The sequence below is a fragment of the Aquarana catesbeiana genome, unplaced genomic scaffold, assembly GCF_042186555.1.
Source record: "Aquarana catesbeiana isolate 2022-GZ unplaced genomic scaffold, ASM4218655v1 unanchor46, whole genome shotgun sequence".
Taxonomy (NCBI): domain Eukaryota; kingdom Metazoa; phylum Chordata; class Amphibia; order Anura; family Ranidae; genus Aquarana; species Aquarana catesbeiana.
Genome location: NW_027362702.1, coordinates 201,571 through 221,143, shown reverse-complemented (window position 1 = coordinate 221,143; position 19,573 = coordinate 201,571). Strand labels below are relative to the sequence as shown.

General features: G+C 51.3%; 33 non-coding genes across 33 annotated transcripts; 15 read left to right on the top strand and 18 right to left on the bottom strand.

Moving 5' to 3' along the window:
* Nucleotides 1-3: 3 nt before the first annotated feature.
* Nucleotides 4-77, top strand: TRNAN-GUU (transfer RNA asparagine (anticodon GUU)). Its single transcript has one exon. It is a non-coding gene; the product is annotated as a tRNA-Asn (tRNA).
* A 1,177-nt stretch (nucleotides 78-1,254) lies between these two features.
* TRNAG-UCC (transfer RNA glycine (anticodon UCC)) lies at nucleotides 1,255-1,326 on the bottom strand. Its single transcript has one exon. It is a non-coding gene; the product is annotated as a tRNA-Gly (tRNA).
* A 241-nt stretch (nucleotides 1,327-1,567) lies between these two features.
* On the bottom strand, nucleotides 1,568-1,640 carry TRNAK-CUU (transfer RNA lysine (anticodon CUU)). Its single transcript has one exon. It is a non-coding gene; the product is annotated as a tRNA-Lys (tRNA).
* Nucleotides 1,641-2,011: 371 nt separating this feature from the next.
* Nucleotides 2,012-2,097, top strand: TRNAY-GUA (transfer RNA tyrosine (anticodon GUA)). Its single transcript is given in 2 exon segments — nucleotides 2,012-2,048; nucleotides 2,062-2,097. It is a non-coding gene; the product is annotated as a tRNA-Tyr (tRNA).
* A 147-nt stretch (nucleotides 2,098-2,244) lies between these two features.
* On the top strand, nucleotides 2,245-2,318 carry TRNAN-GUU (transfer RNA asparagine (anticodon GUU)). Its single transcript has one exon. It is a non-coding gene; the product is annotated as a tRNA-Asn (tRNA).
* Nucleotides 2,319-3,495: 1,177 nt separating this feature from the next.
* Nucleotides 3,496-3,567, bottom strand: TRNAG-UCC (transfer RNA glycine (anticodon UCC)). The gene has a single exon. It is a non-coding gene; the product is annotated as a tRNA-Gly (tRNA).
* Nucleotides 3,568-3,808: 241 nt separating this feature from the next.
* Nucleotides 3,809-3,881, bottom strand: TRNAK-CUU (transfer RNA lysine (anticodon CUU)). Its single transcript has one exon. It is a non-coding gene; the product is annotated as a tRNA-Lys (tRNA).
* A 371-nt stretch (nucleotides 3,882-4,252) lies between these two features.
* Nucleotides 4,253-4,338, top strand: TRNAY-GUA (transfer RNA tyrosine (anticodon GUA)). The gene is given in 2 exon segments: nucleotides 4,253-4,289; nucleotides 4,303-4,338. It is a non-coding gene; the product is annotated as a tRNA-Tyr (tRNA).
* A 1,398-nt stretch (nucleotides 4,339-5,736) lies between these two features.
* Nucleotides 5,737-5,808, bottom strand: TRNAG-UCC (transfer RNA glycine (anticodon UCC)). The gene has a single exon. It is a non-coding gene; the product is annotated as a tRNA-Gly (tRNA).
* Nucleotides 5,809-6,049: 241 nt separating this feature from the next.
* Nucleotides 6,050-6,122, bottom strand: TRNAK-CUU (transfer RNA lysine (anticodon CUU)). Its single transcript has one exon. It is a non-coding gene; the product is annotated as a tRNA-Lys (tRNA).
* Nucleotides 6,123-6,493: 371 nt separating this feature from the next.
* Nucleotides 6,494-6,579, top strand: TRNAY-GUA (transfer RNA tyrosine (anticodon GUA)). Its single transcript is given in 2 exon segments — nucleotides 6,494-6,530; nucleotides 6,544-6,579. It is a non-coding gene; the product is annotated as a tRNA-Tyr (tRNA).
* A 147-nt stretch (nucleotides 6,580-6,726) lies between these two features.
* Nucleotides 6,727-6,800, top strand: TRNAN-GUU (transfer RNA asparagine (anticodon GUU)). The gene has a single exon. It is a non-coding gene; the product is annotated as a tRNA-Asn (tRNA).
* Nucleotides 6,801-7,977: 1,177 nt separating this feature from the next.
* TRNAG-UCC (transfer RNA glycine (anticodon UCC)) lies at nucleotides 7,978-8,049 on the bottom strand. Its single transcript has one exon. It is a non-coding gene; the product is annotated as a tRNA-Gly (tRNA).
* A 241-nt stretch (nucleotides 8,050-8,290) lies between these two features.
* Nucleotides 8,291-8,363, bottom strand: TRNAK-CUU (transfer RNA lysine (anticodon CUU)). Its single transcript has one exon. It is a non-coding gene; the product is annotated as a tRNA-Lys (tRNA).
* Nucleotides 8,364-8,734: 371 nt separating this feature from the next.
* Nucleotides 8,735-8,820, top strand: TRNAY-GUA (transfer RNA tyrosine (anticodon GUA)). The gene is given in 2 exon segments: nucleotides 8,735-8,771; nucleotides 8,785-8,820. It is a non-coding gene; the product is annotated as a tRNA-Tyr (tRNA).
* A 147-nt stretch (nucleotides 8,821-8,967) lies between these two features.
* Nucleotides 8,968-9,041, top strand: TRNAN-GUU (transfer RNA asparagine (anticodon GUU)). The gene has a single exon. It is a non-coding gene; the product is annotated as a tRNA-Asn (tRNA).
* Nucleotides 9,042-10,218: 1,177 nt separating this feature from the next.
* On the bottom strand, nucleotides 10,219-10,290 carry TRNAG-UCC (transfer RNA glycine (anticodon UCC)). The gene has a single exon. It is a non-coding gene; the product is annotated as a tRNA-Gly (tRNA).
* A 241-nt stretch (nucleotides 10,291-10,531) lies between these two features.
* On the bottom strand, nucleotides 10,532-10,604 carry TRNAK-CUU (transfer RNA lysine (anticodon CUU)). The gene has a single exon. It is a non-coding gene; the product is annotated as a tRNA-Lys (tRNA).
* A 371-nt stretch (nucleotides 10,605-10,975) lies between these two features.
* On the top strand, nucleotides 10,976-11,061 carry TRNAY-GUA (transfer RNA tyrosine (anticodon GUA)). Its single transcript is given in 2 exon segments — nucleotides 10,976-11,012; nucleotides 11,026-11,061. It is a non-coding gene; the product is annotated as a tRNA-Tyr (tRNA).
* Nucleotides 11,062-12,459: 1,398 nt separating this feature from the next.
* TRNAG-UCC (transfer RNA glycine (anticodon UCC)) lies at nucleotides 12,460-12,531 on the bottom strand. The gene has a single exon. It is a non-coding gene; the product is annotated as a tRNA-Gly (tRNA).
* A 241-nt stretch (nucleotides 12,532-12,772) lies between these two features.
* On the bottom strand, nucleotides 12,773-12,845 carry TRNAK-CUU (transfer RNA lysine (anticodon CUU)). Its single transcript has one exon. It is a non-coding gene; the product is annotated as a tRNA-Lys (tRNA).
* A 371-nt stretch (nucleotides 12,846-13,216) lies between these two features.
* On the top strand, nucleotides 13,217-13,302 carry TRNAY-GUA (transfer RNA tyrosine (anticodon GUA)). Its single transcript is given in 2 exon segments — nucleotides 13,217-13,253; nucleotides 13,267-13,302. It is a non-coding gene; the product is annotated as a tRNA-Tyr (tRNA).
* A 147-nt stretch (nucleotides 13,303-13,449) lies between these two features.
* TRNAN-GUU (transfer RNA asparagine (anticodon GUU)) lies at nucleotides 13,450-13,523 on the top strand. Its single transcript has one exon. It is a non-coding gene; the product is annotated as a tRNA-Asn (tRNA).
* Nucleotides 13,524-14,700: 1,177 nt separating this feature from the next.
* On the bottom strand, nucleotides 14,701-14,772 carry TRNAG-UCC (transfer RNA glycine (anticodon UCC)). Its single transcript has one exon. It is a non-coding gene; the product is annotated as a tRNA-Gly (tRNA).
* Nucleotides 14,773-15,013: 241 nt separating this feature from the next.
* On the bottom strand, nucleotides 15,014-15,086 carry TRNAK-CUU (transfer RNA lysine (anticodon CUU)). The gene has a single exon. It is a non-coding gene; the product is annotated as a tRNA-Lys (tRNA).
* A 371-nt stretch (nucleotides 15,087-15,457) lies between these two features.
* TRNAY-GUA (transfer RNA tyrosine (anticodon GUA)) lies at nucleotides 15,458-15,543 on the top strand. The gene is given in 2 exon segments: nucleotides 15,458-15,494; nucleotides 15,508-15,543. It is a non-coding gene; the product is annotated as a tRNA-Tyr (tRNA).
* A 147-nt stretch (nucleotides 15,544-15,690) lies between these two features.
* TRNAN-GUU (transfer RNA asparagine (anticodon GUU)) lies at nucleotides 15,691-15,764 on the top strand. Its single transcript has one exon. It is a non-coding gene; the product is annotated as a tRNA-Asn (tRNA).
* A 1,177-nt stretch (nucleotides 15,765-16,941) lies between these two features.
* Nucleotides 16,942-17,013, bottom strand: TRNAG-UCC (transfer RNA glycine (anticodon UCC)). The gene has a single exon. It is a non-coding gene; the product is annotated as a tRNA-Gly (tRNA).
* Nucleotides 17,014-17,254: 241 nt separating this feature from the next.
* Nucleotides 17,255-17,327, bottom strand: TRNAK-CUU (transfer RNA lysine (anticodon CUU)). Its single transcript has one exon. It is a non-coding gene; the product is annotated as a tRNA-Lys (tRNA).
* A 371-nt stretch (nucleotides 17,328-17,698) lies between these two features.
* On the top strand, nucleotides 17,699-17,784 carry TRNAY-GUA (transfer RNA tyrosine (anticodon GUA)). Its single transcript is given in 2 exon segments — nucleotides 17,699-17,735; nucleotides 17,749-17,784. It is a non-coding gene; the product is annotated as a tRNA-Tyr (tRNA).
* Nucleotides 17,785-17,931: 147 nt separating this feature from the next.
* On the top strand, nucleotides 17,932-18,005 carry TRNAN-GUU (transfer RNA asparagine (anticodon GUU)). The gene has a single exon. It is a non-coding gene; the product is annotated as a tRNA-Asn (tRNA).
* Nucleotides 18,006-19,182: 1,177 nt separating this feature from the next.
* TRNAG-UCC (transfer RNA glycine (anticodon UCC)) lies at nucleotides 19,183-19,254 on the bottom strand. The gene has a single exon. It is a non-coding gene; the product is annotated as a tRNA-Gly (tRNA).
* Nucleotides 19,255-19,495: 241 nt separating this feature from the next.
* TRNAK-CUU (transfer RNA lysine (anticodon CUU)) lies at nucleotides 19,496-19,568 on the bottom strand. The gene has a single exon. It is a non-coding gene; the product is annotated as a tRNA-Lys (tRNA).
* Nucleotides 19,569-19,573: the final 5 nt, after the last annotated feature.

Sequence of the window (19,573 nt, the reverse complement as noted above, 5' to 3'; positions counted from 1 at the left end):
GCAGTCTCTGTGGCGCAATCGGTTAGCGCGTTCGGCTGTTAACCGAAAGGTTGGTGGTTCGAGCCCACCCAGGGACGCTCATGTTTTCTCCATTACCTCAGTGGGGCCCGAAGGCTAAAACAAAGCGTGTCCTTTGGCTCTCTTCAGGTGACCGGCAACTGAGCAGACAAACAAGCGTTCACTGGAGACCCTTGCAAATGTACTAGCCGTTTGTTGAAGAGGTTTACATAGTTGATCGAGCCACTTCTTTGGCTCAGGAAGATAACTGCAGCACTTCTAGTCACACCTTAAGACAATCACCATGTGAATGTGTCGATGTTGATTGTCCAAGAACAGGGGGAGGTGTGAAAATTGTAGAACCGCCCTGTTCAAGTTAGATGATCCCATTGTTGGTGGCAGGAAGCCTGCATAGCTATTGGTGCCTAGATCGGCGTGGCTAAAGGTGACAATTGTTGTCAAATCGCTTGGCTAGCTAGAGCGATGTTCAAAATGGGCAGTGCAGATAGTGCCGATGTACAAGCTTCCGTCCCAGTGTATTGCTGGACTTGAAGTACACAGCGATGCAATTGTTGTTAAAGATCCTCCGGAGTTTTTCTGACACTCCAGTGGCTTACGGGGGTGACTATATTTCTCCAAATGTTCTGCTTCTCCCCAGTTTGTTTTCGTGACCTTGTGGATGTTTAGCCAAGACCCAGTCTGGCTAGCCACAAGCTTTCAAAGCACACCTGAGAGGGTCTGTAGACTCTTTTTGTTGTTACCGCGTCAGCCCGATATTGCAGAGTCCTAAGAAGCCCCAGCTTGGGTTCCAGTGGGTGGTGTGAGCCAAAAAGCAGATAGCGGTGTGTGTGGGTAGGTTTCCTGTAGGCCTCCTTGCCCAAATGCACCCCTTTCCTTGCCTTGCAAGACACAGTCCAAAGCGGGTCATTTGCTATTCGATGCCTTCGTCACCGAATAGCAAATGGTGCAATATGATGCCAGCTAAGGGTGTTAGCGTTGTTGCCAGATACTTAGCAATGTTGTGTGTGACAGAGTTGATTCTCTTTGGGAATCAGTAGTCAAAATGGCTGAACCTTGGCCCTGGATAATGGTGGACCTCCTGAGCGAGTTAAAGCATAAGGCCAGAGACTTTTCGAATGCCGAAGAAAGTCTCCACAGTTGTCGCTAAGCCAGGATATCTTAGGAGCTTTCTTCAAGGACCTGGATGACTTGGGTCTTTGCTTAGGGCCGCTTTGCAAGGCCAAAAAGGGATAGGAGTGCGTTGGCCGGGAATCGAACCCGGGTCAACTGCTTGGAAGGCAGCTATGCTCACCACTATACCACCAACGCAAGGCTGTCCGGGGCCTGTGCCACTATCTCTATCCAATTCGTGTCACACGTGGCGCTGATAAGAACCACGCCCCAGCGCAAGGTCAACTTGCTGCCATACGAATTGACCACTAGAAAGATAAGCTCGAAACATTTCCCCGTTTGTAGAGGGAATGGAAGAGAAGCCAGTCGATATGGTAAAGGTGGGGCCGTGCAGTGCGCATGAATGCCACTGACTGGGCCAAAACGTTGCGATGCCATACGCCCAACGTGGGGCTCGAACCCACGACCCTGAGATTAAGAGTCTCATGCTCTACCGACTGAGCTAGCCGGGCTAAGACGCTGCCTCCCGTGTGGCCTCTTGCTACCAACTGACGCCAAACACTTTTTGCTAACTTTCGGCCCAATTTGTTTTGATAGACGCAATGCGCTTCCAAACACTCCTGCGCTTACTTGCTGTCAGGGAGGTACATCACCGTTGCTGCTGTGGTTTTTGGGCTCCCAACAAAACGCGGTAGGTGCTTCGATTGTGTTTTCTCGCTGTGCAAAACGTGAAGCCGAGCTTTCCCACATCACAGCTGCCAAGGCATTTGACCTTTCAGGCAGAGGCGGCATAGACCAATCCCTCAAGGCAGAAGGACTAACGCAAAGGGCAAAGCGCTGGCTTTGAATGCAAGGAGTCACGGGCTACGACCCACCGGCGGGCCCTTCGATAGCTCAGCTGGTAGAGCGGAGGACTGTAGCGTCAACGTAGTAATCCTTAGGTCGCTGGTTCGATTCCGGCTCGAAGGATGCCCTCTTTTACCCTGCCTCTCTCCCCCTTTAACTAGAAGGCACTCTAGAAGGCACTCTAGAAATGTGCAATTGGGAAGCCTTTTAAGGAACTTTGTTTTTATTATTCATGTCTCCCTCGGCCGGTGCGCCGGCCCTCGGCGTGCAGTCTCTGTGGCGCAATCGGTTAGCGCGTTCGGCTGTTAACCGAAAGGTTGGTGGTTCGAGCCCACCCAGGGACGCTCATGTTTTCTCCATTACCTCAGTGGGGCCCGAAGGCTAAAACAAAGCGTGTCCTTTGGCTCTCTTCAGGTGACCGGCAACTGAGCAGACAAACAAGCGTTCACTGGAGACCCTTGCAAATGTACTAGCCGTTTGTTGAAGAGGTTTACATAGTTGATCGAGCCACTTCTTTGGCTCAGGAAGATAACTGCAGCACTTCTAGTCACACCTTAAGACAATCACCATGTGAATGTGTCGATGTTGATTGTCCAAGAACAGGGGGAGGTGTGAAAATTGTAGAACCGCCCTGTTCAAGTTAGATGATCCCATTGTTGGTGGCAGGAAGCCTGCATAGCTATTGGTGCCTAGATCGGCGTGGCTAAAGGTGACAATTGTTGTCAAATCGCTTGGCTAGCTAGAGCGATGTTCAAAATGGGCAGTGCAGATAGTGCCGATGTACAAGCTTCCGTCCCAGTGTATTGCTGGACTTGAAGTACACAGCGATGCAATTGTTGTTAAAGATCCTCCGGAGTTTTTCTGACACTCCAGTGGCTTACGGGGGTGACTATATTTCTCCAAATGTTCTGCTTCTCCCCAGTTTGTTTTCGTGACCTTGTGGATGTTTAGCCAAGACCCAGTCTGGCTAGCCACAAGCTTTCAAAGCACACCTGAGAGGGTCTGTAGACTCCTTTTGTTGTTACCGCGTCAGCCCGATATTGCAGAGTCCTAAGAAGCCCCAGCTTGGGTTCCAGTGGGTGGTGTGAGCCAAAAAGCAGATAGCGGTGTGTGTGGGTAGGTTTCCTGTAGGCCTCCTTGCCCAAATGCACCCCTTTCCTTGCCTTGCAAGACACAGTCCAAAGCGGGTCATTTGCTATTCGATGCCTTCGTCACCGAATAGCAAATGGTGCAATATGATGCCAGCTAAGGGTGTTAGCGTTGTTGCCAGATACTTAGCAATGTTGTGTGTGACAGAGTTGATTCTCTTTGGGAATCAGTAGTCAAAATGGCTGAACCTTGGCCCTGGATAATGCTGGACCTCCTGAGCGAGTTAAAGCATAAGGCCAGAGACTTTTCGAATGCCGAAGAAAGTCTCCACAGTTGTCGCTAAGCCAGGATATCTTAGGAGCTTTCTTCAAGGACCTGGATGACTTGGGTCTTTGCTTAGGGCCGCTTTGCAAGGCCAAAAAGGGATAGGAGTGCGTTGGCCGGGAATCGAACCCGGGTCAACTGCTTGGAAGGCAGCTATGCTCACCACTATACCACCAACGCAAGGCTGTCCGGGGCCTGTGCCACTATCTCTATCCAATTCGTGTCACACGTGGCGCTGATAAGAACCACGCCCCAGCGCAAGGTCAACTTGCTGCCATACGAATTGACCACTAGAAAGATAAGCTCGAAACATTTCCCCGTTTGTAGAGGGAATGGAAGAGAAGCCAGTCGATATGGTAAAGGTGGGGCCGTGCAGTGCGCATGAATGCCACTGACTGGGCCAAAACGTTGCGATGCCATACGCCCAACGTGGGGCTCGAACCCACGACCCTGAGATTAAGAGTCTCATGCTCTACCGACTGAGCTAGCCGGGCTAAGACGCTGCCTCCCGTGTGGCCTCTTGCTACCAACTGACGCCAAACACTTTTTGCTAACTTTCGGCCCAATTTGTTTTGATAGACGCAATGCGCTTCCAAACACTCCTGCGCTTACTTGCTGTCAGGGAGGTACATCACCGTTGCTGCTGTGGTTTTTGGGCTCCCAACAAAACGCGGTAGGTGCTTCGATTGTGTTTTCTCGCTGTGCAAAACGTGAAGCCGAGCTTTCCCACATCACAGCTGCCAAGGCATTTGACCTTTCAGGCAGAGGCGGCATAGACCAATCCCTCAAGGCAGAAGGACTAACGCAAAGGGCAAAGCGCTGGCTTTGAATGCAAGGAGTCACGGGCTACGACCCACCGGCGGGCCCTTCGATAGCTCAGCTGGTAGAGCGGAGGACTGTAGCGTCAACGTAGTAATCCTTAGGTCGCTGGTTCGATTCCGGCTCGAAGGATGCCCTCTTTTACCCTGCCTCTCTCCCCCTTTAACTAGAAGGCACTCTAGAAGGCACTCTAGAAATGTGCAATTGGGAAGCCTTTTAAGGAACTTTGTTTTTATTATTCATGTCTCCCTCGGCCGGTGCGCCGGCCCTCGGCGTGCAGTCTCTGTGGCGCAATCGGTTAGCGCGTTCGGCTGTTAACCGAAAGGTTGGTGGTTTGAGCCCACCCAGGGACGCTCATGTTTTCTCCATTACCTCAGTGGGGCCCGAAGGCTAAAACAAAGCGTGTCCTTTGGCTCTCTTCAGGTGACCGGCAACTGAGCAGACAAACAAGCGTTCACTGGAGACCCTTGCAAATGTACTAGCCGTTTGTTGAAGAGGTTTACATAGTTGATCGAGCCACTTCTTTGGCTCAGGAAGATAACTGCAGCACTTCTAGTCACACCTTAAGACAATCACCATGTGAATGTGTCGATGTTGATTGTCCAAGAACAGGGGGAGGTGTGAAAATTGTAGAACCGCCCTGTTCAAGTTAGATGATCCCATTGTTGGTGGCAGGAAGCCTGCATAGCTATTGGTGCCTAGATCGGCGTGGCTAAAGGTGACAATTGTTGTCAAATCGCTTGGCTAGCTAGAGCGATGTTCAAAATGGGCAGTGCAGATAGTGCCGATGTACAAGCTTCCGTCCCAGTGTATTGCTGGACTTGAAGTACACAGCGATGCAATTGTTGTTAAAGATCCTCCGGAGTTTTTCTGACACTCCAGTGGCTTACGGGGGTGACTATATTTCTCCAAATGTTCTGCTTCTCCCCAGTTTGTTTTCGTGACCTTGTGGATGTTTAGCCAAGACCCAGTCTGGCTAGCCACAAGCTTTCAAAGCACACCTGAGAGGGTCTGTAGACTCCTTTTGTTGTTACCGCGTCAGCCCGATATTGCAGAGTCCTAAGAAGCCCCAGCTTGGGTTCCAGTGGGTGGTGTGAGCCAAAAAGCAGATAGCGGTGTGTGTGGGTAGGTTTCCTGTAGGCCTCCTTGCCCAAATGCACCCCTTTCCTTGCCTTGCAAGACACAGTCCAAAGCGGGTCATTTGCTATTCGATGCCTTCGTCACCGAATAGCAAATGGTGCAATATGATGCCAGCTAAGGGTGTTAGCGTTGTTGCCAGATACTTAGCAATGTTGTGTGTGACAGAGTTGATTCTCTTTGGGAATCAGTAGTCAAAATGGCTGAACCTTGGCCCTGGATAATGCTGGACCTCCTGAGCGAGTTAAAGCATAAGGCCAGAGACTTTTCGAATGCCGAAGAAAGTCTCCACAGTTGTCGCTAAGCCAGGATATCTTAGGAGCTTTCTTCAAGGACCTGGATGACTTGGGTCTTTGCTTAGGGCCGCTTTGCAAGGCCAAAAAGGGATAGGAGTGCGTTGGCCGGGAATCGAACCCGGGTCAACTGCTTGGAAGGCAGCTATGCTCACCACTATACCACCAACGCAAGGCTGTCCGGGGCCTGTGCCACTATCTCTATCCAATTCGTGTCACACGTGGCGCTGATAAGAACCACGCCCCAGCGCAAGGTCAACTTGCTGCCATACGAATTGACCACTAGAAAGATAAGCTCGAAACATTTCCCCGTTTGTAGAGGGAATGGAAGAGAAGCCAGTCGATATGGTAAAGGTGGGGCCGTGCAGTGCGCATGAATGCCACTGACTGGGCCAAAACGTTGCGATGCCATACGCCCAACGTGGGGCTCGAACCCACGACCCTGAGATTAAGAGTCTCATGCTCTACCGACTGAGCTAGCCGGGCTAAGACGCTGCCTCCCGTGTGGCCTCTTGCTACCAACTGACGCCAAACACTTTTTGCTAACTTTCGGCCCAATTTGTTTTGATAGACGCAATGCGCTTCCAAACACTCCTGCGCTTACTTGCTGTCAGGGAGGTACATCACCGTTGCTGCTGTGGTTTTTGGGCTCCCAACAAAACGTGGTAGGTGCTTCGATTGTGTTTTCTCGCTGTGCAAAACGTGAAGCCGAGCTTTCCCACATCACAGCTGCCAAGGCATTTGACCTTTCAGGCAGAGGCGGCATAGACCAATCCCTCAAGGCAGAAGGACTAACGCAAAGGGCAAAGCGCTGGCTTTGAATGCAAGGAGTCACGGGCTACGACCCACCGGCGGGCCCTTCGATAGCTCAGCTGGTAGAGCGGAGGACTGTAGCGTCAACGTAGTAATCCTTAGGTCGCTGGTTCGATTCCGGCTCGAAGGATGCCCTCTTTTACCCTGCCTCTCTCCCCCTTTAACTAGAAGGCACTCTAGAAGGCACTCTAGAAATGTGCAATTGGGAAGCCTTTTAAGGAACTTTGTTTTTATTATTCATGTCTCCCTCGGCCGGTGCGCCGGCCCTCGGCGTGCAGTCTCTGTGGCGCAATCGGTTAGCGCGTTCGGCTGTTAACCGAAAGGTTGGTGGTTCGAGCCCACCCAGGGACGCTCATGTTTTCTCCATTACCTCAGTGGGGCCCGAAGGCTAAAACAAAGCGTGTCCTTTGGCTCTCTTCAGGTGACCGGCAACTGAGCAGACAAACAAGCGTTCACTGGAGACCCTTGCAAATGTACTAGCCGTTTGTTGAAGAGGTTTACATAGTTGATCGAGCCACTTCTTTGGCTCAGGAAGATAACTGCAGCACTTCTAGTCACACCTTAAGACAATCACCATGTGAATGTGTCGATGTTGATTGTCCAAGAACAGGGGGAGGTGTGAAAATTGTAGAACCGCCCTGTTCAAGTTAGATGATCCCATTGTTGGTGGCAGGAAGCCTGCATAGCTATTGGTGCCTAGATCGGCGTGGCTAAAGGTGACAATTGTTGTCAAATCGCTTGGCTAGCTAGAGCGATGTTCAAAATGGGCAGTGCAGATAGTGCCGATGTACAAGCTTCCGTCCCAGTGTATTGCTGGACTTGAAGTACACAGCGATGCAATTGTTGTTAAAGATCCTCCGGAGTTTTTCTGACACTCCAGTGGCTTACGGGGGTGACTATATTTCTCCAAATGTTCTGCTTCTCCCCAGTTTGTTTTCGTGACCTTGTGGATGTTTAGCCAAGACCCAGTCTGGCTAGCCACAAGCTTTCAAAGCACACCTGAGAGGGTCTGTAGACTCTTTTTGTTGTTACCGCGTCAGCCCGATATTGCAGAGTCCTAAGAAGCCCCAGCTTGGGTTCCAGTGGGTGGTGTGAGCCAAAAAGCAGATAGCGGTGTGTGTGGGTAGGTTTCCTGTAGGCCTCCTTGCCCAAATGCACCCCTTTCCTTGCCTTGCAAGACACAGTCCAAAGCGGGTCATTTGCTATTCGATGCCTTCGTCACCGAATAGCAAATGGTGCAATATGATGCCAGCTAAGGGTGTTAGCGTTGTTGCCAGATACTTAGCAATGTTGTGTGTGACAGAGTTGATTCTCTTTGGGAATCAGTAGTCAAAATGGCTGAACCTTGGCCCTGGATAATGGTGGACCTCCTGAGCGAGTTAAAGCATAAGGCCAGAGACTTTTCGAATGCCGAAGAAAGTCTCCACAGTTGTCGCTAAGCCAGGATATCTTAGGAGCTTTCTTCAAGGACCTGGATGACTTGGGTCTTTGCTTAGGGCCGCTTTGCAAGGCCAAAAAGGGATAGGAGTGCGTTGGCCGGGAATCGAACCCGGGTCAACTGCTTGGAAGGCAGCTATGCTCACCACTATACCACCAACGCAAGGCTGTCCGGGGCCTGTGCCACTATCTCTATCCAATTCGTGTCACACGTGGCGCTGATAAGAACCACGCCCCAGCGCAAGGTCAACTTGCTGCCATACGAATTGACCACTAGAAAGATAAGCTCGAAACATTTCCCCGTTTGTAGAGGGAATGGAAGAGAAGCCAGTCGATATGGTAAAGGTGGGGCCGTGCAGTGCGCATGAATGCCACTGACTGGGCCAAAACGTTGCGATGCCATACGCCCAACGTGGGGCTCGAACCCACGACCCTGAGATTAAGAGTCTCATGCTCTACCGACTGAGCTAGCCGGGCTAAGACGCTGCCTCCCGTGTGGCCTCTTGCTACCAACTGACGCCAAACACTTTTTGCTAACTTTCGGCCCAATTTGTTTTGATAGACGCAATGCGCTTCCAAACACTCCTGCGCTTACTTGCTGTCAGGGAGGTACATCACCGTTGCTGCTGTGGTTTTTGGGCTCCCAACAAAACGCGGTAGGTGCTTCGATTGTGTTTTCTCGCTGTGCAAAACGTGAAGCCGAGCTTTCCCACATCACAGCTGCCAAGGCATTTGACCTTTCAGGCAGAGGCGGCATAGACCAATCCCTCAAGGCAGAAGGACTAACGCAAAGGGCAAAGCGCTGGCTTTGAATGCAAGGAGTCACGGGCTACGACCCACCGGCGGGCCCTTCGATAGCTCAGCTGGTAGAGCGGAGGACTGTAGCGTCAACGTAGTAATCCTTAGGTCGCTGGTTCGATTCCGGCTCGAAGGATGCCCTCTTTTACCCTGCCTCTCTCCCCCTTTAACTAGAAGGCACTCTAGAAGGCACTCTAGAAATGTGCAATTGGGAAGCCTTTTAAGGAACTTTGTTTTTATTATTCATGTCTCCCTCGGCCGGTGCGCTGGCCCTCGGCGTGCAGTCTCTGTGGCGCAATCGGTTAGCGCGTTCGGCTGTTAACCGAAAGGTTGGTGGTTCGAGCCCACCCAGGGACGCTCATGTTTTCTCCATTACCTCAGTGGGGCCCGAAGGCTAAAACAAAGCGTGTCCTTTGGCTCTCTTCAGGTGACCGGCAACTGAGCAGACAAACAAGCGTTCACTGGAGACCCTTGCAAATGTACTAGCCGTTTGTTGAAGAGGTTTACATAGTTGATCGAGCCACTTCTTTGGCTCAGGAAGATAACTGCAGCACTTCTAGTCACACCTTAAGACAATCACCATGTGAATGTGTCGATGTTGATTGTCCAAGAACAGGGGGAGGTGTGAAAATTGTAGAACCGCCCTGTTCAAGTTAGATGATCCCATTGTTGGTGGCAGGAAGCCTGCATAGCTATTGGTGCCTAGATCGGCGTGGCTAAAGGTGACAATTGTTGTCAAATCGCTTGGCTAGCTAGAGCGATGTTCAAAATGGGCAGTGCAGATAGTGCCGATGTACAAGCTTCCGTCCCAGTGTATTGCTGGACTTGAAGTACACAGCGATGCAATTGTTGTTAAAGATCCTCCGGAGTTTTTCTGACACTCCAGTGGCTTACGGGGGTGACTATATTTCTCCAAATGTTCTGCTTCTCCCCAGTTTGTTTTCGTGACCTTGTGGATGTTTAGCCAAGACCCAGTCTGGCTAGCCACAAGCTTTCAAAGCACACCTGAGAGGGTCTGTAGACTCCTTTTGTTGTTACCGCGTCAGCCCGATATTGCAGAGTCCTAAGAAGCCCCAGCTTGGGTTCCAGTGGGTGGTGTGAGCCAAAAAGCAGATAGCGGTGTGTGTGGGTAGGTTTCCTGTAGGCCTCCTTGCCCAAATGCACCCCTTTCCTTGCCTTGCAAGACACAGTCCAAAGCGGGTCATTTGCTATTCGATGCCTTCGTCACCGAATAGCAAATGGTGCAATATGATGCCAGCTAAGGGTGTTAGCGTTGTTGCCAGATACTTAGCAATGTTGTGTGTGACAGAGTTGATTCTCTTTGGGAATCAGTAGTCAAAATGGCTGAACCTTGGCCCTGGATAATGCTGGACCTCCTGAGCGAGTTAAAGCATAAGGCCAGAGACTTTTCGAATGCCGAAGAAAGTCTCCACAGTTGTCGCTAAGCCAGGATATCTTAGGAGCTTTCTTCAAGGACCTGGATGACTTGGGTCTTTGCTTAGGGCCGCTTTGCAAGGCCAAAAAGGGATAGGAGTGCGTTGGCCGGGAATCGAACCCGGGTCAACTGCTTGGAAGGCAGCTATGCTCACCACTATACCACCAACGCAAGGCTGTCCGGGGCCTGTGCCACTATCTCTATCCAATTCGTGTCACACGTGGCGCTGATAAGAACCACGCCCCAGCGCAAGGTCAACTTGCTGCCATACGAATTGACCACTAGAAAGATAAGCTCGAAACATTTCCCCGTTTGTAGAGGGAATGGAAGAGAAGCCAGTCGATATGGTAAAGGTGGGGCCGTGCAGTGCGCATGAATGCCACTGACTGGGCCAAAACGTTGCGATGCCATACGCCCAACGTGGGGCTCGAACCCACGACCCTGAGATTAAGAGTCTCATGCTCTACCGACTGAGCTAGCCGGGCTAAGACGCTGCCTCCCGTGTGGCCTCTTGCTACCAACTGACGCCAAACACTTTTTGCTAACTTTCGGCCCAATTTGTTTTGATAGACGCAATGCGCTTCCAAACACTCCTGCGCTTACTTGCTGTCAGGGAGGTACATCACCGTTGCTGCTGTGGTTTTTGGGCTCCCAACAAAACGCGGTAGGTGCTTCGATTGTGTTTTCTCGCTGTGCAAAACGTGAAGCCGAGCTTTCCCACATCACAGCTGCCAAGGCATTTGACCTTTCAGGCAGAGGCGGCATAGACCAATCCCTCAAGGCAGAAGGACTAACGCAAAGGGCAAAGCGCTGGCTTTGAATGCAAGGAGTCACGGGCTACGACCCACCGGCGGGCCCTTCGATAGCTCAGCTGGTAGAGCGGAGGACTGTAGCGTCAACGTAGTAATCCTTAGGTCGCTGGTTCGATTCCGGCTCGAAGGATGCCCTCTTTTACCCTGCCTCTCTCCCCCTTTAACTAGAAGGCACTCTAGAAGGCACTCTAGAAATGTGCAATTGGGAAGCCTTTTAAGGAACTTTGTTTTTATTATTCATGTCTCCCTCGGCCGGTGCGCCGGCCCTCGGCGTGCAGTCTCTGTGGCGCAATCGGTTAGCGCGTTCGGCTGTTAACCGAAAGGTTGGTGGTTTGAGCCCACCCAGGGACGCTCATGTTTTCTCCATTACCTCAGTGGGGCCCGAAGGCTAAAACAAAGCGTGTCCTTTGGCTCTCTTCAGGTGACCGGCAACTGAGCAGACAAACAAGCGTTCACTGGAGACCCTTGCAAATGTACTAGCCGTTTGTTGAAGAGGTTTACATAGTTGATCGAGCCACTTCTTTGGCTCAGGAAGATAACTGCAGCACTTCTAGTCACACCTTAAGACAATCACCATGTGAATGTGTCGATGTTGATTGTCCAAGAACAGGGGGAGGTGTGAAAATTGTAGAACCGCCCTGTTCAAGTTAGATGATCCCATTGTTGGTGGCAGGAAGCCTGCATAGCTATTGGTGCCTAGATCGGCGTGGCTAAAGGTGACAATTGTTGTCAAATCGCTTGGCTAGCTAGAGCGATGTTCAAAATGGGCAGTGCAGATAGTGCCGATGTACAAGCTTCCGTCCCAGTGTATTGCTGGACTTGAAGTACACAGCGATGCAATTGTTGTTAAAGATCCTCCGGAGTTTTTCTGACACTCCAGTGGCTTACGGGGGTGACTATATTTCTCCAAATGTTCTGCTTCTCCCCAGTTTGTTTTCGTGACCTTGTGGATGTTTAGCCAAGACCCAGTCTGGCTAGCCACAAGCTTTCAAAGCACACCTGAGAGGGTCTGTAGACTCCTTTTGTTGTTACCGCGTCAGCCCGATATTGCAGAGTCCTAAGAAGCCCCAGCTTGGGTTCCAGTGGGTGGTGTGAGCCAAAAAGCAGATAGCGGTGTGTGTGGGTAGGTTTCCTGTAGGCCTCCTTGCCCAAATGCACCCCTTTCCTTGCCTTGCAAGACACAGTCCAAAGCGGGTCATTTGCTATTCGATGCCTTCGTCACCGAATAGCAAATGGTGCAATATGATGCCAGCTAAGGGTGTTAGCGTTGTTGCCAGATACTTAGCAATGTTGTGTGTGACAGAGTTGATTCTCTTTGGGAATCAGTAGTCAAAATGGCTGAACCTTGGCCCTGGATAATGCTGGACCTCCTGAGCGAGTTAAAGCATAAGGCCAGAGACTTTTCGAATGCCGAAGAAAGTCTCCACAGTTGTCGCTAAGCCAGGATATCTTAGGAGCTTTCTTCAAGGACCTGGATGACTTGGGTCTTTGCTTAGGGCCGCTTTGCAAGGCCAAAAAGGGATAGGAGTGCGTTGGCCGGGAATCGAACCCGGGTCAACTGCTTGGAAGGCAGCTATGCTCACCACTATACCACCAACGCAAGGCTGTCCGGGGCCTGTGCCACTATCTCTATCCAATTCGTGTCACACGTGGCGCTGATAAGAACCACGCCCCAGCGCAAGGTCAACTTGCTGCCATACGAATTGACCACTAGAAAGATAAGCTCGAAACATTTCCCCGTTTGTAGAGGGAATGGAAGAGAAGCCAGTCGATATGGTAAAGGTGGGGCCGTGCAGTGCGCATGAATGCCACTGACTGGGCCAAAACGTTGCGATGCCATACGCCCAACGTGGGGCTCGAACCCACGACCCTGAGATTAAGAGTCTCATGCTCTACCGACTGAGCTAGCCGGGCTAAGACGCTGCCTCCCGTGTGGCCTCTTGCTACCAACTGACGCCAAACACTTTTTGCTAACTTTCGGCCCAATTTGTTTTGATAGACGCAATGCGCTTCCAAACACTCCTGCGCTTACTTGCTGTCAGGGAGGTACATCACCGTTGCTGCTGTGGTTTTTGGGCTCCCAACAAAACGTGGTAGGTGCTTCGATTGTGTTTTCTCGCTGTGCAAAACGTGAAGCCGAGCTTTCCCACATCACAGCTGCCAAGGCATTTGACCTTTCAGGCAGAGGCGGCATAGACCAATCCCTCAAGGCAGAAGGACTAACGCAAAGGGCAAAGCGCTGGCTTTGAATGCAAGGAGTCACGGGCTACGACCCACCGGCGGGCCCTTCGATAGCTCAGCTGGTAGAGCGGAGGACTGTAGCGTCAACGTAGTAATCCTTAGGTCGCTGGTTCGATTCCGGCTCGAAGGATGCCCTCTTTTACCCTGCCTCTCTCCCCCTTTAACTAGAAGGCACTCTAGAAGGCACTCTAGAAATGTGCAATTGGGAAGCCTTTTAAGGAACTTTGTTTTTATTATTCATGTCTCCCTCGGCCGGTGCGCCGGCCCTCGGCGTGCAGTCTCTGTGGCGCAATCGGTTAGCGCGTTCGGCTGTTAACCGAAAGGTTGGTGGTTCGAGCCCACCCAGGGACGCTCATGTTTTCTCCATTACCTCAGTGGGGCCCGAAGGCTAAAACAAAGCGTGTCCTTTGGCTCTCTTCAGGTGACCGGCAACTGAGCAGACAAACAAGCGTTCACTGGAGACCCTTGCAAATGTACTAGCCGTTTGTTGAAGAGGTTTACATAGTTGATCGAGCCACTTCTTTGGCTCAGGAAGATAACTGCAGCACTTCTAGTCACACCTTAAGACAATCACCATGTGAATGTGTCGATGTTGATTGTCCAAGAACAGGGGGAGGTGTGAAAATTGTAGAACCGCCCTGTTCAAGTTAGATGATCCCATTGTTGGTGGCAGGAAGCCTGCATAGCTATTGGTGCCTAGATCGGCGTGGCTAAAGGTGACAATTGTTGTCAAATCGCTTGGCTAGCTAGAGCGATGTTCAAAATGGGCAGTGCAGATAGTGCCGATGTACAAGCTTCCGTCCCAGTGTATTGCTGGACTTGAAGTACACAGCGATGCAATTGTTGTTAAAGATCCTCCGGAGTTTTTCTGACACTCCAGTGGCTTACGGGGGTGACTATATTTCTCCAAATGTTCTGCTTCTCCCCAGTTTGTTTTCGTGACCTTGTGGATGTTTAGCCAAGACCCAGTCTGGCTAGCCACAAGCTTTCAAAGCACACCTGAGAGGGTCTGTAGACTCTTTTTGTTGTTACCGCGTCAGCCCGATATTGCAGAGTCCTAAGAAGCCCCAGCTTGGGTTCCAGTGGGTGGTGTGAGCCAAAAAGCAGATAGCGGTGTGTGTGGGTAGGTTTCCTGTAGGCCTCCTTGCCCAAATGCACCCCTTTCCTTGCCTTGCAAGACACAGTCCAAAGCGGGTCATTTGCTATTCGATGCCTTCGTCACCGAATAGCAAATGGTGCAATATGATGCCAGCTAAGGGTGTTAGCGTTGTTGCCAGATACTTAGCAATGTTGTGTGTGACAGAGTTGATTCTCTTTGGGAATCAGTAGTCAAAATGGCTGAACCTTGGCCCTGGATAATGCTGGACCTCCTGAGCGAGTTAAAGCATAAGGCCAGAGACTTTTCGAATGCCGAAGAAAGTCTCCACAGTTGTCGCTAAGCCAGGATATCTTAGGAGCTTTCTTCAAGGACCTGGATGACTTGGGTCTTTGCTTAGGGCCGCTTTGCAAGGCCAAAAAGGGATAGGAGTGCGTTGGCCGGGAATCGAACCCGGGTCAACTGCTTGGAAGGCAGCTATGCTCACCACTATACCACCAACGCAAGGCTGTCCGGGGCCTGTGCCACTATCTCTATCCAATTCGTGTCACACGTGGCGCTGATAAGAACCACGCCCCAGCGCAAGGTCAACTTGCTGCCATACGAATTGACCACTAGAAAGATAAGCTCGAAACATTTCCCCGTTTGTAGAGGGAATGGAAGAGAAGCCAGTCGATATGGTAAAGGTGGGGCCGTGCAGTGCGCATGAATGCCACTGACTGGGCCAAAACGTTGCGATGCCATACGCCCAACGTGGGGCTCGAACCCACGACCCTGAGATTAAGAGTCTCATGCTCTACCGACTGAGCTAGCCGGGCTAAGACGCTGCCTCCCGTGTGGCCTCTTGCTACCAACTGACGCCAAACACTTTTTGCTAACTTTCGGCCCAATTTGTTTTGATAGACGCAATGCGCTTCCAAACACTCCTGCGCTTACTTGCTGTCAGGGAGGTACATCACCGTTGCTGCTGTGGTTTTTGGGCTCCCAACAAAACGCGGTAGGTGCTTCGATTGTGTTTTCTCGCTGTGCAAAACGTGAAGCCGAGCTTTCCCACATCACAGCTGCCAAGGCATTTGACCTTTCAGGCAGAGGCGGCATAGACCAATCCCTCAAGGCAGAAGGACTAACGCAAAGGGCAAAGCGCTGGCTTTGAATGCAAGGAGTCACGGGCTACGACCCACCGGCGGGCCCTTCGATAGCTCAGCTGGTAGAGCGGAGGACTGTAGCGTCAACGTAGTAATCCTTAGGTCGCTGGTTCGATTCCGGCTCGAAGGATGCCCTCTTTTACCCTGCCTCTCTCCCCCTTTAACTAGAAGGCACTCTAGAAGGCACTCTAGAAATGTGCAATTGGGAAGCCTTTTAAGGAACTTTGTTTTTATTATTCATGTCTCCCTCGGCCGGTGCGCTGGCCCTCGGCGTGCAGTCTCTGTGGCGCAATCGGTTAGCGCGTTCGGCTGTTAACCGAAAGGTTGGTGGTTCGAGCCCACCCAGGGACGCTCATGTTTTCTCCATTACCTCAGTGGGGCCCGAAGGCTAAAACAAAGCGTGTCCTTTGGCTCTCTTCAGGTGACCGGCAACTGAGCAGACAAACAAGCGTTCACTGGAGACCCTTGCAAATGTACTAGCCGTTTGTTGAAGAGGTTTACATAGTTGATCGAGCCACTTCTTTGGCTCAGGAAGATAACTGCAGCACTTCTAGTCACACCTTAAGACAATCACCATGTGAATGTGTCGATGTTGATTGTCCAAGAACAGGGGGAGGTGTGAAAATTGTAGAACCGCCCTGTTCAAGTTAGATGATCCCATTGTTGGTGGCAGGAAGCCTGCATAGCTATTGGTGCCTAGATCGGCGTGGCTAAAGGTGACAATTGTTGTCAAATCGCTTGGCTAGCTAGAGCGATGTTCAAAATGGGCAGTGCAGATAGTGCCGATGTACAAGCTTCCGTCCCAGTGTATTGCTGGACTTGAAGTACACAGCGATGCAATTGTTGTTAAAGATCCTCCGGAGTTTTTCTGACACTCCAGTGGCTTACGGGGGTGACTATATTTCTCCAAATGTTCTGCTTCTCCCCAGTTTGTTTTCGTGACCTTGTGGATGTTTAGCCAAGACCCAGTCTGGCTAGCCACAAGCTTTCAAAGCACACCTGAGAGGGTCTGTAGACTCCTTTTGTTGTTACCGCGTCAGCCCGATATTGCAGAGTCCTAAGAAGCCCCAGCTTGGGTTCCAGTGGGTGGTGTGAGCCAAAAAGCAGATAGCGGTGTGTGTGGGTAGGTTTCCTGTAGGCCTCCTTGCCCAAATGCACCCCTTTCCTTGCCTTGCAAGACACAGTCCAAAGCGGGTCATTTGCTATTCGATGCCTTCGTCACCGAATAGCAAATGGTGCAATATGATGCCAGCTAAGGGTGTTAGCGTTGTTGCCAGATACTTAGCAATGTTGTGTGTGACAGAGTTGATTCTCTTTGGGAATCAGTAGTCAAAATGGCTGAACCTTGGCCCTGGATAATGCTGGACCTCCTGAGCGAGTTAAAGCATAAGGCCAGAGACTTTTCGAATGCCGAAGAAAGTCTCCACAGTTGTCGCTAAGCCAGGATATCTTAGGAGCTTTCTTCAAGGACCTGGATGACTTGGGTCTTTGCTTAGGGCCGCTTTGCAAGGCCAAAAAGGGATAGGAGTGCGTTGGCCGGGAATCGAACCCGGGTCAACTGCTTGGAAGGCAGCTATGCTCACCACTATACCACCAACGCAAGGCTGTCCGGGGCCTGTGCCACTATCTCTATCCAATTCGTGTCACACGTGGCGCTGATAAGAACCACGCCCCAGCGCAAGGTCAACTTGCTGCCATACGAATTGACCACTAGAAAGATAAGCTGGAAACATTTCCCCGTTTGTAGAGGGAATGGAAGAGAAGCCAGTCGATATGGTAAAGGTGGGGCCGTGCAGTGCGCATGAATGCCACTGACTGGGCCAAAACGTTGCGATGCCATACGCCCAACGTGGGGCTCGAACCCACGACCCTGAGATTAAGAGTCTCATGCTCTACCGACTGAGCTAGCCGGGCTAAGACGCTGCCTCCCGTGTGGCCTCTTGCTACCAACTGACGCCAAACACTTTTTGCTAACTTTCGGCCCAATTTGTTTTGATAGACGCAATGCGCTTCCAAACACTCCTGCGCTTACTTGCTGTCAGGGAGGTACATCACCGTTGCTGCTGTGGTTTTTGGGCTCCCAACAAAACGCGGTAGGTGCTTCGATTGTGTTTTCTCGCTGTGCAAAACGTGAAGCCGAGCTTTCCCACATCACAGCTGCCAAGGCATTTGACCTTTCAGGCAGAGGCGGCATAGACCAATCCCTCAAGGCAGAAGGACTAACGCAAAGGGCAAAGCGCTGGCTTTGAATGCAAGGAGTCACGGGCTACGACCCACCGGCGGGCCCTTCGATAGCTCAGCTGGTAGAGCGGAGGACTGTAGCGTCAACGTAGTAATCCTTAGGTCGCTGGTTCGATTCCGGCTCGAAGGATGCCCTCTTTTACCCTGCCTCTCTCCCCCTTTAACTAGAAGGCACTCTAGAAGGCACTCTAGAAATGTGCAATTGGGAAGCCTTTTAAGGAACTTTGTTTTTATTATTCATGTCTCCCTCGGCCGGTGCGCCGGCCCTCGGCGTGCAGTCTCTGTGGCGCAATCGGTTAGCGCGTTCGGCTGTTAACCGAAAGGTTGGTGGTTCGAGCCCACCCAGGGACGCTCATGTTTTCTCCATTACCTCAGTGGGGCCCGAAGGCTAAAACAAAGCGTGTCCTTTGGCTCTCTTCAGGTGACCGGCAACTGAGCAGACAAACAAGCGTTCACTGGAGACCCTTGCAAATGTACTAGCCGTTTGTTGAAGAGGTTTACATAGTTGATCGAGCCACTTCTTTGGCTCAGGAAGATAACTGCAGCACTTCTAGTCACACCTTAAGACAATCACCATGTGAATGTGTCGATGTTGATTGTCCAAGAACAGGGGGAGGTGTGAAAATTGTAGAACCGCCCTGTTCAAGTTAGATGATCCCATTGTTGGTGGCAGGAAGCCTGCATAGCTATTGGTGCCTAGATCGGCGTGGCTAAAGGTGACAATTGTTGTCAAATCGCTTGGCTAGCTAGAGCGATGTTCAAAATGGGCAGTGCAGATAGTGCCGATGTACAAGCTTCCGTCCCAGTGTATTGCTGGACTTGAAGTACACAGCGATGCAATTGTTGTTAAAGATCCTCCGGAGTTTTTCTGACACTCCAGTGGCTTACGGGGGTGACTATATTTCTCCAAATGTTCTGCTTCTCCCCAGTTTGTTTTCGTGACCTTGTGGATGTTTAGCCAAGACCCAGTCTGGCTAGCCACAAGCTTTCAAAGCACACCTGAGAGGGTCTGTAGACTCCTTTTGTTGTTACCGCGTCAGCCCGATATTGCAGAGTCCTAAGAAGCCCCAGCTTGGGTTCCAGTGGGTGGTGTGAGCCAAAAAGCAGATAGCGGTGTGTGTGGGTAGGTTTCCTGTAGGCCTCCTTGCCCAAATGCACCCCTTTCCTTGCCTTGCAAGACACAGTCCAAAGCGGGTCATTTGCTATTCGATGCCTTCGTCACCGAATAGCAAATGGTGCAATATGATGCCAGCTAAGGGTGTTAGCGTTGTTGCCAGATACTTAGCAATGTTGTGTGTGACAGAGTTGATTCTCTTTGGGAATCAGTAGTCAAAATGGCTGAACCTTGGCCCTGGATAATGCTGGACCTCCTGAGCGAGTTAAAGCATAAGGCCAGAGACTTTTCGAATGCCGAAGAAAGTCTCCACAGTTGTCGCTAAGCCAGGATATCTTAGGAGCTTTCTTCAAGGACCTGGATGACTTGGGTCTTTGCTTAGGGCCGCTTTGCAAGGCCAAAAAGGGATAGGAGTGCGTTGGCCGGGAATCGAACCCGGGTCAACTGCTTGGAAGGCAGCTATGCTCACCACTATACCACCAACGCAAGGCTGTCCGGGGCCTGTGCCACTATCTCTATCCAATTCGTGTCACACGTGGCGCTGATAAGAACCACGCCCCAGCGCAAGGTCAACTTGCTGCCATACGAATTGACCACTAGAAAGATAAGCTCGAAACATTTCCCCGTTTGTAGAGGGAATGGAAGAGAAGCCAGTCGATATGGTAAAGGTGGGGCCGTGCAGTGCGCATGAATGCCACTGACTGGGCCAAAACGTTGCGATGCCATACGCCCAACGTGGGGCTCGAACCCACGACCCTGAGATTAAGAGTCTCATGCTCTACCGACTGAGCTAGCCGGGCTAAGA